We start from the raw sequence: 15,283 nt of genomic DNA, 5'->3' as shown, positions 1-15,283 counted from the left end.
ATGTAAAAAGAGAATGGCCCTTTATACTTCTGAGTATATACCCAAAAGAACTGAAAAGGTTTTGAAGAGACATGCGTACACCTATGTTCATAGCAACATTATTCATGATAGCTAAAACACGGAAACACCTCAAGTGTCCACTGATAGATGAGTGGACAAGTAAAATGTGGTATATAAATACAATGGAATATCATTCAATCTAAAAAACAAAAGGAAATTCTGACATTTGCTATAACATGGATAAACTTGGAGGAAGTTATGCTAGGTAAAATAAACCAGCCATGAAAGGACAAATATTATAAGATCTACTTAGATCAAGTACTTAGGATAGTCAAAATCATAGGTACAAATATAATAGTGGTTTCCAGGGGCTGAAGAGAGGGAGGAATGAGAAGTTAGTGTTTAATGGGTACAGAGTTACAGTTTACAAGAGGAAAAGAGTTCTGGAAATAGATGGTAATGATGTTTGCACATTATGCATGTATTTAATACCCTGGAACTGTACATTCAAAAATAGTTGAGATGGTAAAATTTGTTATGTATATTTTACCACCATAATAAAAATTAGGAAAAAAATCAAAATATATTTAACCAAGAAGCCTGAAAAGGCCAACCATAGAATAGGGTCTTAGTTTTGAGAGATGAGAGCTTCTCTAACTGGACAGTATTATTTAAAGTCCTCTCTGCACATTTCCAATCTACTGTGGGGGAATGAACCAGGATCGTGACTTATGGCTGTCTGCTTTTCTACTGCCTCTATCCTTCTGCAAATCCCTGAGTCCCAAAATGGCTATAAGAATTGTTTCTTTACTCAGGAGTAACTGAACTGGACAATAATTAAGACCTAAAGAGTATTTCCTAAGAAAACTACGTGCCCAGGTCCCTGAATCTTCTTTGGAGAGTACTATTGACCCCAAAGGCTCTGGGATGTCATAGCTTCTGAATTTCCTGTCATTGGGGTAGATACTGCTAATGAAAAACATGCTGGAATACTATTTTCAGACCACTTGGGTCTAGCATTCATCTTGGTCTTATTAACTGTGTTTCATGAAACCCACCCTCATTATGGATAAACATAAAGAAAGAAAAGATATAATCAAACTACATCTTTAACATTCTAGTAAAAACAGCTGTATGTTTAGGATAGCTATTCCGATTTTAAGTTGTTGCCTTAACAAAATTAATGTAAAGGGGAAAAAAAAGGATATACTGTATTGTATGTAAATTGTGCAATATTGGAAGATTATTTGCCACCAGTAGAGAATATACTCTCAATAACTTTTTAGAATAAAACTTAAGTCAAAGAAGTTTTGAAATTATAAGCTGCAACCTTAGCTTGAGAAGTCTTTTTTCACATCTAAACTTCTTTTCTTTCAGAATTTGGTCCTTGAGGCCGAGAAGAGTCTGTCTCTGACTCTGTGACTTTTCCATCAATGAGACCTCTGTCAGCACTGTATAAATAATTAATTATTATTAATAACCACCATCACCATCTTCTCTTTCTCTCTCACTCCTGAACATAGCCAGCACTTCTCTGATAAACTGCAAAGAACAGGCTTATTATTTAGTTGTTGTGATGAATAAGAAGTGGTAAGCAGGCCCAGGGCCATGGAAAAATTCCTATAATAGTAACTGAATAGAATAGCTTCTATGCCATGTGAATACAAGGCTATTTGTAACATAAATATTTTTCAGTGACTTGAAAATTATAATTAGGATATTTTGAATTTGAGCTCTATAGAGTAGCAAGAATTTAAATTTTTAATTTTAATCAAAAAGCAAGTATTTGATGAGTTTTGCTACTTGTGAGTGCCTGCCTCAAGCAACACATTCAAAAGGAATGGCCTCTCTCCCTCTCTATGCCTAAAATGAAGCTCATATCAAGGAAAAATTTCCTTCCTTCTGTGATTGTAGCAGTATATTTATTTTCCTTCTATTTCCTGCCAATCATTCTCAAAACATATAATCATTTGAAGAAAAGAGGATCATATATATAAACATTCTGACAGTTTCTTTAGGTGCAGGAAATAGACAATGGATTTTCTTTTATTAACCCTTATGGAAATCTTCATGTTTAATGCTCTTTTCTTCACACACACACACACACACACACACACACACACACTACCAAATTAAACATCAAGAGGCGATAGGGAGGGCAGAATCCAAGGATTCAAAGGAGAGTCCTAGCCCCATGTCCACTACCATGTGCTAGAAGCACTGCAGGTGAGTTGACAGCATCCTGAAAATGCTCTTAGGTAGTCTGATAATTACAGAAAAGTCACTATGGTGGTTTCCTCACTGTTCTCCATTTCAGATGAGGGAGAGCAGGAGTGGCTGGTGGGGAGATATAGATGAAGCAATCACAGCTAAAGCCCTCTCACGAAATACTCTATAGTTATTTGGGGGAAGATTTGAACTCTAACAGTATCCTGGACATTCCACCTATCCCAGAGAGGAGAAAGCCAAGTTGCACTGATAAAAGTTTCATATAACTTCAGAAAGGCCTTTCTTTTCCACTCCCTAAGCTCACTTCCCAGAACTATGTATTATAATACTCCATAAGTATTAGAGCCCAGGGAGTTATAAAAGAAAATCTACCTATATTATATTAGAACAAACAAATTTTGACAAAGAATCCCATATTAAGCATGGCTAAGATAAATGTGAACATATATGAAGCCATTTATCCTGGACTTCTCTTTTTTGGGAGTTTTTTTTTTTTAAGATTTTATTTTTATTTATTTGACAGATATAGATCACAAGTAGGCAGAGAGGCAGGCAGAGAGAGAAGAGGAAACAGGCTCCCTGCCAAGCAGGGGGCCCAATGCGGGGCTTGATCCCAGGACCCGGGATCATGACCCGAGCCGAAGGCAGAGGCTTTAACCCACTGAGCCACACAGGCACCCCTTTTGGGAGGTTTTTGATGACTGATTCCATTTCCTTAATGGTTGTTGATCTGTTCAGATTTTCTATTCATGATTCAGTCTTGGTAGGTTATTTGTTTTGACAAATTTATCCATTTTTCTAGGTTATCTAAGCATTGCCATTATGAGTTTAAAATTCATAATACACTCCATGTCACATTTTAAAGTACTGATCTAACTTTGCCTCAATTCCAGGACACTTTAGCTGTAATAAAAAGCAAAAATCTTTAATTTCTCTATATAGATATTTCTTTCTTTTTGGACTAAATTCTGAAAAAGGAAAAATTTAGGATATTAATAAGATAGATTACAATTCATTGTTTTCAGTAATGCATTTGTATTTTGGCCTTGTTAGAAAACTGTATAATAAACAAGTAATTTGCTATCGATCTATTAAAAATAGAGAAGGATAATTGAAAAAAATTATGATATTTCAATTGCTAAGCATCAAAGTGGATCTGCTCAATGGGAAGGTGTAGAATGGAAGTTATTTTATCTAATAGGCTTAACTTTATGTGTGTTCATTTATGTGTTGTATGTATACATGATGATGAAAATGCTAGGTGAAAAATACTGAATAATATTTATTGAATGAAAGTAGAATAATTAAAGTCAATCCTGTTTTCTTTTCTTTCTTTCTTTCTTTCTTTTTTTTTTTTTTTATAATTCTAGATTGCAGATCAGCCAACATAGTCATTTAACAAATGTTTATTGAGCTCTTTTTCCTTAGTGGGCACACTAGGGGTGTAGCGCTGATGAATAAGAGAATGCCCCTGCTGTATGGAGCTTACTTTCCAGCAGGAGAGAAAGCCAAACCAATTAATTGTGCTGTTTGAGGTAACACAGATGGAATTGAATTATTGATGTTTTTTAAATGTAACCAAAGATTACATGGCAGGGAAGATCTAAGGAAAAGCAGATGTAAAACCAAACCCAAATCACATTACAATGCAGGACATATTAAAAAAGAGAAAGCAAAACAAACAACAGCAACACTGAAATCTTTATTTTGGATGATGTCCTGTGTTAAAATGCTTGATTTTAGGAGCTTTTTCTCTTCAAGATCCAATTACAGATATCTTAAAGATGGTATTATTATAGGGACTTACATAATAATTAGTTTGCAACCATTTTCCAGTTCTAGTTCTAGACATTCCACTAGTTTTCCAGTTTTAGTTCTAGTTCTAGTTTTAGAAATATCCTGAAGCAGCTGAAGAGTCTAACTTGGTAATCGCTTAGATTTAAGCGTATGAGTATTTAAGAACAAAAATATGTTAAGGAGAAAAGGGCTTCTACCAGCCACAAGCTTTCTATATTTTATTTTCATCAATATTTTCAGGAAAATTTGTTAGACTTGGAAATGGGCAAAGAGATTGCTGGGTATCCTTTCAGGGGACTGTCAGGTGTTATCAAATGATCTCTGGAGAGTTCTCTCTTTTCCCCAGGAAGGGGGTGAACACCTCTGATCCTCTTTACAGCCATGGGAGTGATTTATGACTCTGCAGAGGTAAAATCCTAAATTGGAGGAAACTGAGACTAATGTGAATCATTCTCATCCAGGGTGATTTATCCTCTGTAGAAAAGATGACTAGGAGCTTTACATTTTATTACTTTATAGGATATTAAGTTACTTTGTATTTACTAGCAAATGTGTTTCAGCATTTGTAATTGACTATAAACATATATGTCCATGCTTCAAATTCTCTTTAAATTGGTTCTGTTATCTTACTGACTTCTTCACCAATTAATGAATTAAATAAAATCTTTGACACTCTCTCAGTTCATATTATGGGAGAGTCATGACTTACTACTTTAAAAATTGTACTTAAACAGTATAAAAATTGATCTGAGTGATATTTGCATTTTGGCAAGATGGAAATGACTCTTTTTGCTTTATTTTGTGTTTGCTAATAAAAAAAAGGATATTTCAGAAAAGTTCATATGCTGAATGTAAAATTCATCTTAAAGAATTTATTTTTTGAGGACTTACATATAAATTTGTTTGAATCACTAAATGATTAATAAACCCTTCATAATATGAAATGTGGTACATCCTTTATGATTCTACCTAAATAAACTAATACTTAAATAAAGGTATTGGCACTAAATAAAATTTACAACTACTTATCATTGTTATACAATTTTAGAAATACTTCCAACTTAGTTGTTTTTATAATCTTAACACTATCAGAGGCAAACTGGATAACATATCACATTTTATATTTAAAAAAAAACAACAACAGGCTAAATGGCTTGTGTTTGCATAATTAAACAGGGAAGAATTTGTAATAACTCTAACCAGAGTTATTATAATTGTAATAGCCCGTTCTAACCAGAACTCTGGTCTTCTGTTATATGACCATAATGTGCAGGTCTCTTTTTCCTATAAATATATGCGGAAATTCTGGGTAAAATATCACTCCCACCTTTTTTGGTTTTGCTCAATGAGTGCAAGTTACTTGGCTCAGTGGGTGAGAAGGTTCTTTTTCACTAAATAATGCAAGAGCTAGCGACACAGAGAAAAGAACAAGGAGCTTTTGTTTCATCAGCATAGCTTATGCAGAATTTGGCTATTTTGTAATTTAAACAAATTTCAAAATAGCAGCTTTGGTTTTGATGTGTTTTTCTTTTTTTGCAATTGGGATCTTACTGGATTAAATTCAACTTTTAATCTTTCTGAATTAAATGGTGAAGTAGAGAGCAGGGCATTCCCAATATTTTTGTCAAAAGCAGCTTTAAAAAAAAAGTTCACAAAGCTTGACATTTTGGGGAGGGGGGACAGATGAACTTTATTAAATAATAAAAATCTAACAGTTTCTACCTTTTGAGAATCTGAGCAAACTTCAGAGAAAAGAACATTTATTATTTTATCAAATCAATAAATATGTATTTTCTGAATGCCTTTTGTGCCATCCATTGTGATAGGTGCTAGTATACAGAACTTTTAGTGATGGAAACAGAAAAACAGCAAACAGGAAAAAGGAGACAGTAGCTTAAGAAATGTCACAGCTGAGAGAGAGATCAAGTGGGGCATAAGATTAGAACCCCCAACCCAGGTCCTCGTGGCTCAGAAACATGATGGCTAAGAGGCAAGAAATTTGTAATAAATTTTACATTTTTTAACCTCAGTATCTTCAATCCTCCCTTATGGATCTGCTTAGAAAAAAAAAAAATTATGTATACAGTGCCGGGCACAAAAAAATACAATAAATGTGGACCATCATTATTACTCTTGTTATGACTTATAGTAAAATGGGGTTTGAAGGATGAATAAGAGTATCCTTTAGAAAATGAAAGAGAAGAAAATATTCCATATGCAGAGGCCTAGAAATAAGAGCAAACTTCCTGAAAATTCTTTATCATGACTGGATCTAGAGAGGATAAAAGAGATGCCAGAGATTAGCTGGAAGATGAGGAAGAATCCAGACTGTACAGAACCTTGCCAACCACCTTAGGAATCTGGAATTTATCCTAAAATCCAAGAGGAGCCATTAATGATTTCAAGCAGGGGTGGGTTGTGTCCTGGTTTCTATCTTGCAAAAACCAATTTGCCTACTGCTTAGAGTTGAAATGGGACAAGTTTGAAGGATATGGGGAGACAATGACAAAAATAGGTGATTTTTTTTTTTTTTTAAAGATTTTATTTGACAGAGAGACAGAGATCACAAGTAGTCAGAGAGGCAGGCGGTAGGGGAGGGGAAGCAGGCTCCCCGCTGAGCAGAGAGCCCAATAGGGGGCTCTATCCCAGGACCCTGAGACCATAACCTGAGCCAAAGGCAGAAGCTTTAACCCACTGAACCACTCAGGCACCCCCTACAATACGTGATCTTGTCTTGAAGTGACCTGGATACATTAGAAATGGAAAGAAATAGATAGATTTGAAAGTTATTTTGCCGATAAAATCCACTATTGGGGAGGCTAGGAGTGAAAGACAGGAGGGTGGAGAGGATTCAGAAAACTCAGTGTCTTCCTTAGGAAAACGGGTAGCTAGTGGTATAGTTCACTGGCCTTTGGATGTAGAAAAGGAAGAGGAAAAAGAAATGGAGAGGAGGAAGAGATTTCAGGGGGATTTAATGAGTTCAGGTTTGGACACGTTAGGTTCTAATACAATTGGTGAAGGATTCTCATAGATGGCTGGATCTATGGTATGGACTGCAGCAGGGAGGAAATCTGCCCGAAATTTTTTTTTTTTTCGGAAAATTTGTCTATAACTCTTATTTTTAAACTTTTAAATTATTTTATTACAGGAGTCATTTTTAGTCTTGGTAGGTTAAGAAGATGATTAAAAAATAAAAGATACACATTCCTATTAACCAGAGAAAACCATTTATATTCTTACTTCTAGGCATTTTGTATATATAATTTATACTTCACAGAAAACAAAATGTGTCAACTTAGCTTTTTGTGTTTGTTCCAGATTTACCATGAGTTGTTAAAAATATAACATATATTATTTATTTATTTATTTGACAGAGAGAGAGATCACAAGTAGGCAGAGAGGCAGGCGGGGGGATGGGGGAGCAGGCTCCCCGCCAAACAGAGAGCCCGATGCGGGGCTCGATCCCAGGACCCTGAGACCACGACCTGAGCCAAAGGCAGAGGCTCAACCCACTGAGCCACCCAGGCACCCCAATATAACATATTTTAATGGAAGAAATACTATAACTGAATATGTCAACTCTCACTGCACACCCCTGATTAGAGAAGTCTCAATTTTTAATTTATCAGAGGAAATAGCATATATTTTATATCAAATGTCCAGTTAGCTAATGGGCCTGTAATTATAACTATGAGATACCAGATAAACTTTGTCTAAGCAGATGGGAACTTATCTGCAGAACTCAAGGTAAACGAGTCAACAGTGTTGGGGACAATCATTCGGAGAGTGGTCCTTGGATAATTTGGGGGTAGGAAATATTCCCCATATATAGAAAAACTACTATTTCTAATTTTCCCTAACTAGAGACTGCATTTTACCATTCCAGGGATTTGAAATTTAGGTAAAATAAGGCATTCATTATGTAAAATTATGTATATAAAATATGTATGAAAATAAGTAGCTGAAACATGGCCACAAATTCTTTGTTACTCTTTCCATTGAAAAATCTAATCTGGGCTGACTACTGGTTGACCAATGGAATACACAAGAAAATATATGAAAAGTAGTATTCCTGGACTTCTGAGCTTAGAAAACCTTGCAGCTTTCGCCTTGATCTGGTGGAACATTCATTCCAGTGTAAGATGACTTCCATGGAAAAAGTGCAACCCTAAGACTCATTGTGAGGAAGCTCAAGGTAACCACATGAAGAAAAGAAGACGCCTACCTAGACTATGTATGGCCTAGGTGCCAGATGTGAGTGAAGAAGCCTCCAGATTGGACTCCAGCCTCAGGTGCTCTATGGGTGTCACTTTAAGAGGGACCCCAAGCTGAATATATGAACATAAGGAACAATGAGTGATAAAGAATGAAGCTACCAAGTTTTGGAGTGGTATCTTACAACACAATCGTAAGGTGGGAATTGGAACACTTGGGTTATGATTAAAACAAACCAGCCCATAGTCAACTTATCAGTTTCATAGCAGGAATACAGAATATCCCTTAAATATATAGTTTTGATGAAGTGAAAATTTGTGGAGAGGGGTCAAAAGACCCACATCAAGTCTTAGATCTACAAGTTCAAGATGTGGGCACTTTGACGAAACCCAGTTAATCTGTCTGGGTCTTGGTTTCATCATCTGTAAAATGCATGAGTGGGACAAAATGATTTCTAAAGTATTGTGGTGATGTAAAATCCTGAGTTAATAAATTGGAATCAGTAATAGCAGTCCCTGGTTACATCTACTTTCTAATTCCCTTAGGCTCTTAGTGCCATCACAAGCAAGAGGAAGAGAAATGAGAAAATTCTAATCTCCATTGAAAGTGACTTGACCATTTCATATAATCCCTCTCAGAAACTTTTGGCCATGTCCGAATAGCAGCCTTGTGGTGAGAAGATATTTTGCTGGATCATAACATCTCAGCATTAGGAAAACTGTATTCATGCAGGACAGGCAAACCTATGTTTCAGTATTTTTTTCAGAATGAAGCTGTGATGAGAATCTTTGCTACTGAGGAGTCAGGTACCAAGTGGGTTTTCGTTTAAGAAGTCCAAATGCTACACAGACAAATTTTTAAAGGGTAAAGCACAGGTGCTTGGGTGGTTCAGTTGGTTAAGTGTCTGCCTTTAGCTCAGGTCATGATCCCAGAGTCCCAGGATCAAGTCTCACATTGGGCTCCCTGCTTCTCCCTCTGCCCTTCCCCTGACTTGTTCTCTCTCTCTCTCAAATAAATAGATTTATTTTTTAAGAGTAAAGCACAAACCCCACAGTTAATTAAAATCTTAATTTGCTAGAAGGAACATGAGATTTCTTTCTATGATTAACACCTCATCACCAAGATGCATCTAAACCTCAACCTTGGAGGACTCTGGATTTGTTAAATAAATCTTTAATGAGGACTTACTAAATGTATCTTACTCACTGAATGCAGGTGGATGAAAGTGTAAGACCTAGGTTTTTCTTTCAAATATCCCTCAGGGAGACACGTACAAAAAATATAATAGTAATGAAGGAAAGTGGGATGTGAGATGCTGATTATTGCTGGACATATAAATAAAAATAAATAAATATAAAAAATATAAAAAAATGATGTGAGATGTTGATTATTGCTGGTTATATAAATAACCATCCTCAGGGTTCAGACTAAGACTCTGCTATAATCTAGTATGGGTCACTTCTAACTCCTATTCCAGCGGCTGGTTTGATGGTAGATTCTAACGTAGGTCTAGTGGCAGAAGACAGGTAAGCTGGAGGGAAGAGAAAATGGCAGACAATCTGGGAGACACACTCCTGGGAAGTTTTACCTGCTCAGAAGAGGTGGGAGCAAGACTGCACATGCATACATGTGTAATCTGAATCTTGTTTCATCTATCAGACATGCTGAATTGGTTATTGTTACAGAGTTTTGTCTCTAGTATTACTCCCATTACTATTTCTTTGACAAGAATGGACTGGGAATGGGCAATATTTCTACTCTGCCCATGTAATTGAAAATGCATTCACTCTTTTTTTTTTTTTAACGATTTATTTATTTTATTTTTAGAGAGAGAGAATGCGTGCATGAGCGAGTGGGGAGACGGGCGGAGGGCAGAAGGAGAGAGAATCCTGAAGCGGACTCCCAGCTGAGTGGGGAGCTTGATTCGCGTGGGGCTCCATCCCAGGACACACAGACCAGGACCTAAGCTGCAATCAGGTGTCCAATGCTTAACCTACTGAGCCACCCACGTGCCCCATCAAAATGCTTTCACTTTATATCATTCGCACAGCAAATGAGACCAGATGGGGTACAGATATAGTGGAACAGGGTTTTCAGCTTTCTCAGCCTGGATCTCATTTAGAGGCAGCTCTACTGGAATGCATCTGAAAACCTAAGATATCAGAAAGCCTGTAGGAAGCTTAATTTGCATGAGAATCAAGGTACAAGCTGAGGACTAAATCAGGGTGTTTCTGGACTACTTTTTTATTTGGAGGTGACTCCCTCTTTAAATAAAATGCATGTGTTATCTACCTGTAGGGTGTTGCTAAATGGTGGCATGTTGAATGGGTGTGCAGCTAGCACGTCTCATATTTCAACACTGCCTACTCGCACTCGTACCTGAGCTCCAGCCATACACACTAAGTAGTTATACACTTCCTGTATACTACACAGACTTACATACCAACTACTTACATTCTTGGCCTATACATAATTAGTTCTTTACTTATACCTTCTACTTATACTTCTTACGTATTACATTTTAGCTTTCCCACCTCATTCACCTCCTGCTAATGTTTCCCCTGTATATGCTTCAGGAAACAGATCAGGTATCATCTCCCCAAGCACACTTTTACAACTTCACTAGCCTGGGTGCTATGGGTGAGACACTCCATAGCACTCTGCAAACCTGTTTCATGTCCTTTGCTAAACTGTCGTGTGGTGGTTTCTATACCCACACCTAACTGTGAACTCCTTGAGAGCAAGCATATATGTGTATGTTCAATATCTAATTCAGTTTTCTGAATAAATCAAGCAATGAGTGCTAGACCTAGAGAAAAGTAGAAGGGATCCTCAGAGTAGGCAATGTTAGATGTAAGTCAACATGTCTATATTAGGCTCTTTATGACTGTTATACTAAATTGCCACAAACTTAGTGACTTAAAAACAACACCGGGGGGTGCCTGGGTGGCTCAGCGGGTTAAGCTTCTGTCTTCAGCTCAGGTCATGATCTCAGGGTCCTGGGATCAAGCCCCACATTGGGCTCTCTGCTCAGCGGAGAGCCTGCTTTCCCCCTGCCTCTGCTTGCCCATATGCCTACTTGTGATCTCTCTCCCTCTCTCTGTCATATAAATAAATAAAATATTTAAAACAAAATAAAACAAAACAATACCAGTTTGTTGGTGTGCCTGGCTGGCTCAGTCAGTAGAGCATGTGAATCTTGATCTCAGGATCATGAGATTAAGCCCCATGTTGGGTGTGTAACCCACTTAAAAAAAAAAAAAAAAGAAAAAGAAAAAGTAAAAACAACGTAAGTTTGTTACCTTATAGTTCTAGAAGTTAGAAGTCCTAAAATCAAGTGTTGGCAGTTCAACATTTATTTTAGGACTTCAAGGAAAGAATCTGTTTCCTGGCCCCTTCCAGATTCTGGAGGCTGCCTATATTCCTTGGCTTGTGGCCCCTTCTTCCATCTCCAAAGCCATCTGTGTAGCATCTTCAAATCTCTCTAATTCTGGCCTCCTTCTACCACTTACAAAAGACTTTGTGGTTGTATAGGGGCTGCCTAGATCATCCAACCTAATCTTCCTGTTTCAAGATCCTTAATTACATCTTCAAACTCTCTTTGCCACGTTAAGTAACTATCCACAGGTTTGGGGAATTACAACATGGACATCTTTGAAGGGAACATTAGTCTATCTACAACAATATTGATTTCAGATGTCCATCAGCAAGTGGGGTCTAGTGAAAGGTGTCCTGTTTAAAGCTGGAAGGAGGAGGCTCATGGCCTGACAAGATAAAGCTGCCTCTTTTTTTTTAAATTTTTTTATTTGATAGACAGAGAGAGATCACAAGTAGGTGGAGAGGCAGGCAGAGAGAAGGGAAAATCAGGCTCTGCTGAGCAGAGAGCCCGAAGCAGGACTCGATCCCAGGACCCTGAGATCATGACCTGAGCCAAAGGCAGAGGCTTAACCCACTGAGCCACCATCCAGGCGCCCCAATGCTACCTCTTTACCTTCACCTTTAGAAGTTTTCCTTCTAAGCAAGAGATACTTACAAATAGAGGACAGGGTTCTTCGCGGATACATTGGAAGAATTCATGACACAGTGATCTTTGTTTTCATACTGGGGAAGTGTTTTTCCAGGACGCTATGATCTTCTAGCCAAATAGTAACAGTAACAGCAATATGATTTGTTATTTCTCTTCTTGGCAGTAGGAACTATTGCCGTACCAAACAGCCTTCCCTACCCTAGAAGAGTGGTTCTCAACAGCACATGTGATCATCTAGGAAGCTTTTGAAAAGTACTAATGCCTTGATTCTTACCTCCCATCCCCACCAAAGATTCTGACTTAATTGATCTGGGGTGAGTCCTGATACTACAATTAAAAAACTCATTCAGGTGATTTTAATATTCCAGAGGTTTCTACAGGCATGCACATATCATAGGTGATACATTATGAGTTATTGAGCTGGTAGTTATTCTGATGTTAAACTGAAAGGACTAAAAACTGTGCAAATTATGCAAGTTCAGCATCACTAAACCATATTAAATTCTTCTAGACAATTTTCTCATATTTCAAAAAGTAGCCATAGTTGGAAATTTGAGATGATATGCATTTGCCTATAAGTTCATGAATCTCGCTTTACTTGTGATAGAGACACAACCTGTGATATAGAAACAACTTTACTTGTGATATAGACAGAAGAGATATATTTCAGAAGGAATGATTTAAATGCATTCAGGGTATGGTGGGGACTGAAGACATATAAAACAAAAAGAAATTGAGCAGTGATCTTAGTTTGTTCTGAAAGTGGATAAAAGAGAATGAAACCTAGTTAATTGCTTCAGAATGGCTTTGTTCAGAAATCACTGGAAGGCAGTTAAGTACTGGTGGGCTTTGGATACATCTGAGCAAACCAAGGTGATTATAAATAAGAAAGGCTCAGGCTATTTCTATGTATGGAAAATTACAAGGTTTCCCAATGCATCACTGCTGCTTTGGCAATGTTGATGTCATTACACTGTTCTTTAAAACTGCACGGCAAGATGCATTACCTGTCAGAGGGGCAGCCACTTTACTTCTTTTTTTTTTTTCTTAAAGATTTTATTTATTTATTTGACAGACAGAGATCACAAGTAGACAGAGAGGCAGGCAGAGAGAGAGGAGGAAGCAGGCTCCCCGCTGAGCAGAGAGCCCAATGCGGGGCTCGATCCCAGGACCCCGGGATCATGACCTGAGCCGAAGGGAGAGGCTTTAACCTACTGAGCCACCCAGGTGCCCCGCCACTTTACTTCTTAAAGGACAATCACTAGCAGTTTTATTATACAGGGAGATACTATGCAGGAGATACTTTTATCTTCTAAACTAGTCTCTATGAAGTAAATGTCTAAGTTGTAAGATATGCTTTATCCTTTTCCTATGCACCCAAATCACTAGATCCTAAATATAATACCCACAGATTTGGTTATATCTCAATTGACTTAACTTTTTCTACTTTCGGTGCCGATGTTTTAAAGTCTGAATCCCTGGTTGGATAGTTGGATATCATAAGGAAATTCAAGACACATTCTACCTTCTAGTACTGACATCCTTGCCGAATGTCACTACTTTAAGAGCTTGGATTTCTTTTTTGTCTATGTGTTCACACTCCAGGTAGTAACTCTAGCTACTCTTAAAAAAAAAAAAAAAAAGGCAGCAAACTCCCCAGAAACTCATGGTACCTTGACATTGTCACCTTTTGCGGGTCATTTTTAATACACTTCAACATTCTCCTTCTGAACTTTTCATTTAAGTGCCTGCTATACTGCCAAGAACAGAAGAGTCACAGCAGTAATTGGAGGTAATAGAACCTTAATAAATATGGGATTTATTAGGGTTAGAATGTTCTGTGTGCTAGGAGAACATCTTTTTGAAGTTCGGCACCTTAAAAATATTTTTTTTTTAAATTAGGTTTTTGCCTATTTGGGCAGGACACTTGGTTAAAGGGTTACAAAAGCATCTTTGCTAACCTCGATTTTGACATTTAATAAAAACAAGTACTTCTGTGGGTTTTCCTATAAATAAATGAACAGATATCAGACAAATGCTATTTTCCATTTTTAGGCCTGCATTGACATTCAAGATAATTTTTTTTCTTTTAAAAATCCAGTATATTTTAAAAGATGCTCCACTTTTTATTCTCTATTCAAAAAACATCCCTAAGCATCTTTCTTACCATTGCTCCTGAGGTAAGAAAGGAGAAGTGGACCATAATTATTACCCTAACTATGATTAAGTGGCAAACAGAACATGTGTCAGACACATACAGTCCACCTGACACCTGAGCTCTTTCATGTATGATCTCCCTCTATTTCCAGTACATCAGACTTTGGCCTATATTAAAGTGGAGGAAATGTTTTTATTTTCCCGCAATACAACTATAATAAAGGGCCGAAGAGGAAAACAGAATTCATCTTGAAGCTGCTTTTATTTCCATGTTTCATTGTGTGCTATAGGAAAGGGGAAAGCGCATGTCAGGGGGCGAGGGCACCTTCCATTTCTCTAACGCACCCCGACAGCGAGACAATAATGTTTGCCACTCCAGTCTCAGCGGTTTTATGGGGAAGAAGGGAAAAGTGCTCTAATGGTGTCCTCGGGGCTCAAAAGTAAGCCCTGTCAAAAAGACAATGCCCTGTCTTCCCAAAAGGAGTGGGGCTTTTTATTCTGTTTATGAAGGTTATTTATGCTTCTTTATGAATGCATGGTGTTTGTTATGGGTGTCCTTAAAGCATTGCCCCCAATAGCAAACACAGATGGAGGCGAGAGGCCACCTCTGTGAGCAAAGGCAGGAAAACAGAAAAATGGGACTTTCCTAAGTGGAGGGAAAAAGGAGATGGTGGGGGGGCAATTTCTGGAGCACGCCCCACCCACAACACCACTGCATGATTTATATGGTCTTCAATCTCAGCAGTTTCTTATGGTTTTAAATTTTCTACCTGGATTCATCCTGCCTGGGAGCCTTGTCACATATTCTGGTGTTGGAGAATTAATTAATGAAGGTATTCTTTTTCAAGTTGGGTGCTC

Source organism: Mustela nivalis (genome assembly GCF_964662115.1).
Source record: "Mustela nivalis genome assembly, chromosome: 12".
NCBI lineage: Eukaryota > Metazoa > Chordata > Mammalia > Carnivora > Mustelidae > Mustela > Mustela nivalis.
Note: the sequence above shows the minus strand (reverse complement) of the source record.